The following is a 9,815-nucleotide window of genomic DNA, read 5'->3' as shown; positions in this document are numbered from 1 at the left end:
CTAGGAATGCCATTACTTTTCTTTTTCAAGTTTAAAAGGTCAAGACTGTTAAATGGCATGCTTCACTTGATAATTTGGTGCCAAGTATAGCTTGTGAACATCCAAGTTATACTTTATTGAAGAGATATTTCTATATAATTTGAAATTCTCCTGCAAAAAAACTGGTGATCTGCCTCTACAAAAATAGTTATGTTCAATATTTTTTACCATTTCAAACTGAAACTAATTACTGAAATAAACACATGAAATCAAATTGTATGGAGTATCATTCTGCATGATCTGTCTTCATTATACATTTTACGGCTACAAGTGTGTAATGAGGATCCTCTCCGTGGTGGCACTAGAAACAGCCATTGCTATTGTAGCTGTAGTGAACTGTCTGAAAAAGCTTTTCCTTTCTTTCATCAGCTTAATAGATGTTGCTTTGTAACATACACTTTTATATATGTGATCACATCATTAATATCAGTCATTTGTAAGAATTATTACCATTCATATACTTCCTATGCATATTCATTGTGTGGTAGCAATGAGTCTGGCTAAAAGATCATGCTTGCTTTAGTCTTAAGGATGCAAGACTCTTCTGGATAATAACTGTATTCATAAGAACTGTGCAAAAGTAGTGTTTAAATTTTTGAAACTTAGTGCATTTTTAGACCATATATTTTTAAAGAAAATCCAGTTTGCACCCTTAAGATTTTTTGCAGTACTATAAAATGTTTGTATATTCATTCAGCTTGTCATTTTGTAGTAAATGTATTATTGCACCAATTAGTTGTCACTCGTTTACACATGTGAATGTCTTATTTGTCTTTTTCTTCCCATTTCAACAGGATAATAGTCAATAAAATATAGGCCTCATTAAAGAGGATGGTAAACCATAAGTTAAGGCTTTATATAAAAAATGTATATTTTGTTACTTTGATATATCAGATAAGTGCTGTGAGTTATTTCTGACAAAAAAGAAACCCCTTCCCACATCTCATAATTTTTGTGTACTCTCGAAAATTAAAAAGTATGCTGCATTAGATGCATTTCAAACTCCCTTTTATCGGAGAACTTGCTTCTAAGACTTCTTTTCAATATGAAAAGGATTGACCTAAACATAACCGATATTGTTCCACTTCTGCGATTATTACAATCATTTTCATTGTTTCTAAAAAAAACTTTCACTTGACAGTCATGTGATGATAAACACCTGCCTCGACAGTCATGTGATGATAAACACCTGCCTCGATGAAAATGTATAGAAGCCTACTTGGCTATGAATGTTGATTTGTTATGAAATATTTTTCACTAATGAAGACTGTTTTGTGTAAGTGTTTTATTTCTGTATGGGACACCTAAATTCAATTGAGCAGTTAGAAGTTCTATTTCAGATTTGATCATACAGTTCACAGCCTTGACTATCCCAGATGATGCATGTTCTCCATCATAACAATAAAGACCCTAACCCTATCCACTTCTACAAGCATAATAATGAATTAGCTCACATAGGACAGTGCTAACTTCACTAAAATATGAATCCCACTAAAATATGTTTTCCTTGAGCAAAATCTACGGGCGTATTATGCCACGTTGGCGTTGCTCTTGTTATCTATGGTTTTTCCTGGGCGGCGAGGGAAGCACATTTATAGTATTTTGGAATGATATAAGTATCACGAGTGTGTGTTTTGTCAAACAATGCTTATGATTGCTTTATATCACGTGTTGTTTGTGGTGTATATGTACTCAAAATAAATAAAGGCATCATCTCGCACGGTGCGCTACAATGCAGTTTAGTAGTTGATACAGGATCTCCCATCACTTTGATATCTGAGAAATGTTTCAATCAGTTAGGAGTCAGGAAACCCTAGCTACGAAGTGTTGAAATTACGCTGACCTCGGCCGGGGAAACTGAACTAGTTGTTTTAGGAAAATCTGACTTCTGTATCTAACAGGGTACAATCATCAAATGGTCGTTGGTAGACTTGATGGTCGACTCAAGGGTATCTTGGGAATGGATTTTTTAAGTCAGAAGTCTGCAGTCCTGATAACAAAAAGTCGTAAACTCAAGATAGGCAAGGATTCTGTCCATCTATGCCCATAAGAGCCGTGTTTATTTATGGAACGCCACAGCTGTCTTATGGTTACAGAATATGCATCATATTGTCAATAACATACAATATTATTTCCATTCTTTATATATTCGTGTGCCAGAGTTAGAGTGTCTGAGTATGTTTCCGTACATGTATCTCCTAACTCTGAAATGTTTATTCCAGGTTATATTGACAGTGAATACCGGGATGGCAAAGGTTTTCTAGAACCATCAAAAGCACCACAAAATGAACAATTAAATCAATAGTAAAACCAGAAAATAAAACAGTCTCCGTTCCAGTAGCTAATATCCACGATCGCCCTATAAAACTAGATAGAGATGCCATCATTGCTAGTTTACAGTCATTTTGGGGGAAAATCAACAGATATATATATATATATATATATATATATATATATATATATATATATATATAACCGAAGGCCATACTCATTCCTGAACTTACTCCACAACGACGTAATGAACAGGAAGAAGACGACTTTTGAAGGAAATTCAAGTAAATCCAATGTACCTACAGAGCACCGTAACATGAGAAATGGTGGATGTATTGTGAATATCTAGGGAAGACAGTGGTTACATTTTTTGGAAATTCTAATCTGAACGCTGTATGAATTTTTGTGATATTGTGTAAAGACAGTATTAAATTTAGTTGGACAATATGAATTGGAACATTGTGATTCATGAACTTTATATTTTGTGATATAAAATGTAATCATGTGTATACGATATTTTATCATGTTTGTTTATATATAAATAACAAATCATTATAATTGATCTTATGATGAGGGAAATGTAGTAAACTGAATATTTTTCCGGGTTGTTTTATATGAATTCGACCATTTACTAAAACTCAGGGCCCTTTCTTTGTTGGTCTGTGGATCGAGCTTTCCCTTCTTGGCCATTTCAAGGTATTATTTTTTCTTCATTCATTTCTGTTAAATACACTACTTCTAGGGATTAAAGGGCCTCCGTGGCCGAGTAGTTAGAGCATCGCGCTCAAAATCACACAGCCTCTCACCTCTGGTCGGCGCGGGTTCGAACCCCGTTCGCGCGAAAGTAAGAAAGTTCCAAGTTTACTTTCGGAAGGTCGTTGGTCTCTTCCCAGGTACATTGTATCTGGGTTCTCTCTTTCACCAATAAAAACTGGGCACCACCAGATAACTGAAAAATTGTTGAGTTGGACGGAAAACAACAAACAATCAATCAATCTATCTAGGAATTATGTTTAGTTAGAAAAACTTCTAAATGCATGTTTTCATTTAATAAATTATAAACTGTGTTTCTTGCTTGTTATTTTGGAATTACACTGAAAACTGAGAGCCAATACGCACCTGGGTTGGAATTCAGTGGGACTCTGTCCGGTAGATATACTACATTTTTATAGAAAACGTGGGTGGGCGGTAAATCTAGAACTGCCGACTCCCGACGGTCCCGGATTGCGATGTTTTAAAGATAATATTAAAACCGGCGAACCTTTATGTCCAAATTGATTCACACAATTAAAAAAAACCAATAATAATAAGTAGAAATTCTTAAACTTAAAATGTCGCCTACTCAAAAGCGGTAAATCTAGTACTGTGTTATAAATACAAAAACCGAAAACGGACACCGATACAGGTACGGTTAACAAACATAGCTCATAACACAATGTGCTCCAAAGAAAAATATACCATTAAAATGGAAACAAATTACTTTTAAAAATTAATAAAATTTACCATTATTAGGCATTCTTTGTGTTTCTAAATTATGACAGAACTCTTAGCCACATGAACTATGTGTTTTAAATTCCCCGATTCTACGACGTGGATGTAGTCCTACCGGAAAGCCTTCATTACAAATTAAATTTAATTTGATGAATTTTAATTACACATTTATTACTTGAAGAAATATTCCATTTTACATATAGCCCGATTTGTTATGGTTTTTTAGTCAAACGTACTAAATCATAATGTGTTCTGTTTTGGTTCAATGTGCATACGTTTATTTATCGCAAAAAATAATTCTATTTAAGAATAAAAATAAAAGATACGGTATTTAATTTTTTTTTTTATAATAACAGAAAATATTCAAAATGTATGTGGTTTTGTTGATATATAATTTTTAACAATGTTTTGATTATTTAATTAACAGTTATGTATAACAAATTCTGAGCTTTAATATGTGTAAATTTTAATCATTAGAAAATCAAGATAAATTGATTTCTTTTTGTATACATGTAAAATTGGTCCTTCAAATTTCTTATTAGAAGAAAGAAAATTCAAACCCGATTTTAGAAAATATACTAAAAATATATGATTTTAAATTCAAATATATAATATTCAACAACAAAAATTGTTAATGGATTTTGTCTTAAATAATAGAACACCCACTTGGAATTTCGAAATGTCTTTTTTTTTTTTTATTGATTTGCCCCCATTAACACCCCCACCCCCACCCCCCGGAAATTTTAATTTACACCTAGACTTTTTTCGTTCAAAATTTAAAGGCAATGTGGCTTGCCGTGCATTAGATGGTAATTAAACTAATTTGCTATGTAAAGGTTTTCACTTTCATCCGAAGTGGAAAATTGGTTATAAATGACCACTTTAGAGTAGGCGACATTTCAAGTTTAAGAATATATATATATATATATATATATATATATATATATATATATATATATATATATATATATTATTGTGTGGATCAATTTGGACATAAAGATTGTTCCCGATAAGAATGAAGTTGTTCTGTTCTTCGGTTTTGATATTATCTATAAATCATCGATCGCAAACCAGGACCATCGGGAGTCGGGAGTCGGCAGTACACTATATAGGCCTACATGTATATTTTGGAATCATTAAAACTATGAAAAAGAAGAAATACTTCCAGTTAAACATAAAGATTTATTCAACATCGGTTTTTTTAAAAAGTTTTTTTTAAAAGTATCTTTATAAAATTTATGTATTGAATGAAAAGTGTCCGTTTTCGGTTTTTGTATTTATAACACAGTACTAGATTTACCGCTTTTGAGTAGGTGACATTTCAAGTTTAAGAATTTCTACTTATCATTTTGGTTTGGTTTTTTTTAATTGTGTGAATCAATTTGGACATAAAGATTGTTCCCGAAAAGAATGAAGTAATTCTGTTCGCCGGTTTTAATATTATCTATAAAACATCGCAATCCGGGACCATCGGGAGTCGGCAGTACTAGATTTACCGCCCACCGAAAACGTGGGGTGTCTGTGGGACTCTTATATGAAACTGAGGATCTGACAATGTTACTCAGGTGAGCATTGTGGCCCATGGACCTCTTCTTCTCATGCCATTGTATATAGCAATCTGATTAAAATCAGCTCCTCGATCTGCACCTCTTTTTCTTTTTTATTGCTCCTCCAGCTCGTGTAGCGACGATAAAAAGGGGGAGGGAGCGAATCGAGGAGTGTTATATTGATTGCACCGCTCTATTAATTCTGCTTATATGTTCTTACCAAAATTACTCACCTTTGAACCGACCCTGCTTCCTTAAAGTAAACGTCTCAGAAGTTTTACTTTCACATCAAAAATACATACCCATCCAGCAAGGCGTGAGTTTGTTTACATCGAAGTCAAGCACGTGCAAAATCAGCTGGTCAAAAGCCAAATCACCCAATTCAAAAAAATATTTAAATCCTTCTTTCGTGTTTTTTACTCACAAAATTTCAAACACAGTACTTGAATTTACACCTCACAAAAATTGGAGAGCCTACCTCATAAGGAAAGTCCCATAATATAAGCAAGGTTTGGACAATCGGAACATCACTCGGCCTATTCCGGAGAATACGTTTGGATTGAGTTAACATTTACGTCGGCTTCCGGTTGGGTGGGTGTAAATGTAGTCCGGGACATATGTCCCGGGACATATGTCCCGCGATGTCCGATATTGATGTTTGCCGATTTATCGTTATACGTTAGTTTTTCTTCAATTATCTTACTGAATGTGTTTTAAGACGATCACCAAGAGTCTTCATTGTGAATTTGGTGTATGGAAATTGCCTAATTATTTAATAAATGGCTTTTATTTTTTCTTCAGGGTGTAAAGGTAGTCCCGAAGATTTTACGAAGAAAATGCATTTCCGGTTTTTGTTTTTGCCTTGTTTAAGTACAAAGCACTTATAATCTTTAAATATTGTGTCCAATTGATAATCATAATAGGCTATTTTATCTGGTTATTTGAAATAATCTCACTAATCAATACATTTAACGGGTTTTTATATCCTTTTTTTCTCGGGACATCGCAGTTAAATGAGATACTAATGAGAGAATCGGACTGATATGAAAACATTAAATCCGAGTTCATCTAAAGACTAATTTATTATTATTATTATTATTATTACTATCCAAAAGCAATGTTAGACGATTAAATTCAATGTAATTGTAATTCATATACAATATCGTGGAAAGATCAATAAAATTGATATTGGGGTTGTCAGCCGTAAGTTAATTAAACATGTAAAGTATGCCCAGCTCTTGCCACGTGGAGGCCACCCCTCTAAAGAGTCATAGTTTTATTAATTTGATATTTTGCTAAATCTGCACGGAATCTTATATTTACTTTTTTCTGATACTTTATTTTAAAAATGAAATATATATATTATTTATTTGATAGTTTGCTAAATCTGCACCGAATCATATATTTACTTTTTTCTTGTATTTTATTTTCAAAATGAAATATCTAGATTTTTAATTTCGGCAATGTAATTAAAGAGTTTTCTTATGTTTATAAACAAACCAGTGAGATGTTAATTTTGTAATTTAAAGCATCTTAAAATTTGAAAAAGCAAGAAAATTTTGATCATTAAAAGTGGAAAAAAATTTGTATTTTAGAATGAAATTATTTATGTTCTGCCTGTTTTAATTTAAAATTTCTTTAGCACTATCATACACACTAAAAATAAATACTACAGTAGGTCTACTGCTAATGCTACATGTATAAGCACTAAGAACAACATCCGCAACACCATGAGAAGCTTTGTGAATAATCGCCTTGAAAATTCACGCAACGATTGTGGTACAACCTTTCACAGATGTCGCATGATGTCATATTGTCAAAGATGTCAGGTAGATTGCAATCAAGTCCTATAAAATCCAGATCCCCTGCCTCATAAAGTGCCCCCCCCCCCCCCCCCCCCGTAGCCACAATTCCTGGATCCGTCCCTGTTCATTACAAACTGCAACACCTACATTAACTGTAGATATTCCATAGAGAGGGCAGTTTTTATATATTTACATGTATTTCTATTCAGGTATAAAATATCACAGAATGTCATGATTGTAAATTTAAAATAACAAATTTAAACCCGGCATAATCTATAGCACTATTCAGTTATAATTTAACAATTAAAAAATAAGTGACTGTAGGAATAACATAACAAAATATATTGATACCAAATCTTATTATTTATGGTACTTTATATCAGTTGTAATTAATTTTCCTTACTAAATATATTACACTTAAAATCACTTGTATAGCTATTCATAATACGGGTTGAAACTGTCACCTTATTCCGGTTTTAATTTTACACTCTTCGTGTCGAGTCAACCACCGAAGCGATGTCCCATAAAAAGAAGGACGAGCATTCAGGCCAAAATAAAAAATATGTTTGTTTCCGGTCGCCCGACCGACCCTAAATATATCCACCGACCCTATATTTTTTTTTTTCTCAATTTTCCGATTTCAATTTATCGATGTACGAACTATTACCCGAAATCATTTTGGTACGAGTTAACAATACCGACGACAACAATGGCGGCACGTCTATTAGAAGCTGCTTCGGTGTCGGCAATAAAGTTACCTAAATGCCAGTATCAGAACCCCAATTATATTATGACAACTGTCTTGCACAAATCGATATTAAGCGACCTATTCAAGGCGCAGATTTTAAGGTGGACAGTCGTGCGGACGTGAAGTGAGGGCTTGCACCAAACGAGACCCCGTTCGTAGTCGAACATTTTTATTCTTTATCTCACACTTGGATCCAGTAGCAGTTCCTGCGACATATGAAGAAAATTTAATGATCCTTCACTCTTTTCAACCCAAAACGCCCGTGCACTGCGGGGATTTTTTAGGGTCTGTAGACAAGGATTTATCAGTACCTTCTCAGGGGCCGATATTCGGCCCCATTCCCAATCGAAAGTAGGCTCAAATTTTCCCAATTTGCGGGTAAAACTTCCCAAAAATAAAATTTTTAAAAAATTGTGTTGTTTTTAAATCGAAAATCGTGCATTCTGTTTCCTGGAACTTCTTTGCATTGTTCATGTCTCTACTGCCTCTGTAGTGAGAGGCTTTTCCTCAATGAGTATTATTTGCACTCCATGCATTTTAATAGACTTGTAAACACATATCTTTGGACAGTATTATTAGAATTTGCTGATGCGGTCTGACCATGTTAACACTGTGTTGTGTTTCTGTGAAAATTAAAGGTTATTTTGGAATTTAATATATTTTCCCAATTTCAGCAAGTTGTCGATTAAATTTTCCCAATAATGAAAAAATGGCGTTTCCCAAAATAGGCTGATAAATCCCTGGTAGAGTGCCGAAATTTGGCCCCATTCCTAATCATGGACAATGCTGAAAAGTAGATGTTTTTCCTAAAATGATGCCAAAAAATTCCCAAATTGGATGGTTTGATGAGAATATACCACGAGGGGCCATCCAACCTCAGTGTCACTCTGTTGCAAAACATTTGTGACAGTTTTTTCTTTGCTAAAGACCGGAAATGAAAGCTTGTTTAAGCCAGCCACATTGATAATAAAATATCAAATGGTTAACTTTTTGCTTGTTTTTCTTATTCATTTGTATAAAACTTTCCCAATTTCAATCAAATATTGCTATTTTTCCCAAACTTGAAGGCCCTGGCCCCTGGATTCAAGGGGTAAAAAAATCCCTTCACTGGTAACTTGTACAGAGTGTTCAAAGCCACGAATTATTTATTCAAAAACGAAATTAATTGAACGCCTAAACTATGTTTATATATTACTTGTAGTATGTCAAAGCATGTAAGTAATCATAAAGAACTATTTGGTGGAAGTATAGGACTTCCACGAGAATATGTACATGTACAAAGTCACTCAAACCAAGTGCAAGGGTAGTCTTTAGCCTAATAAACATTGTATGAACTATATACTATACAATGTGTTTTGTCAAATGTATTGTGTATGTGGTTGAATATTGTGTTTTGGGTAGAAGTAGCTGACACATTGATTACAAACAAATGACAATGTTTATGAATAATAAACTATTTATCATAATATGTACCACCTTTAAAAATGCGTACGGTTTCTGCTCCATATATGATGTCTTACAATTTTAATATGCTAAGACATTTATTGTAAATGTATATCAAAACTCAATCATATATTGTGCATATTGTCAATTAAACATTGTGCTCTGAACCAATTTTTTATCCATTAAACTACTTTAACTATCAAATTTTCATTGAAGGCACATATTTATTTGAAAAAAAAAAAAATACATTGAAAAAAAAAAAAAAAGCCTACCTACCGACCCTTTTTTGAAATCGGAGGCGACCTGAAACAAACATATTATTTTTTTTTGGTCTCATATAACATGCTGAATATTTCGTAAATCTTTTTATCATGATATCAAACAATATCTAAACAAGAGCAAAAGCAACATAAAACACAGAAAAGGTTTTACTTCAATTATTAACAAGGCAAAAACAAAAACCGGAAATGT

Source organism: Ostrea edulis, chromosome 10 (assembly GCF_947568905.1).
Source record: "Ostrea edulis chromosome 10, xbOstEdul1.1, whole genome shotgun sequence".
NCBI classification, from domain to species: domain Eukaryota; kingdom Metazoa; phylum Mollusca; class Bivalvia; order Ostreida; family Ostreidae; genus Ostrea; species Ostrea edulis.
Note: the sequence above shows the minus strand (reverse complement) of the source record.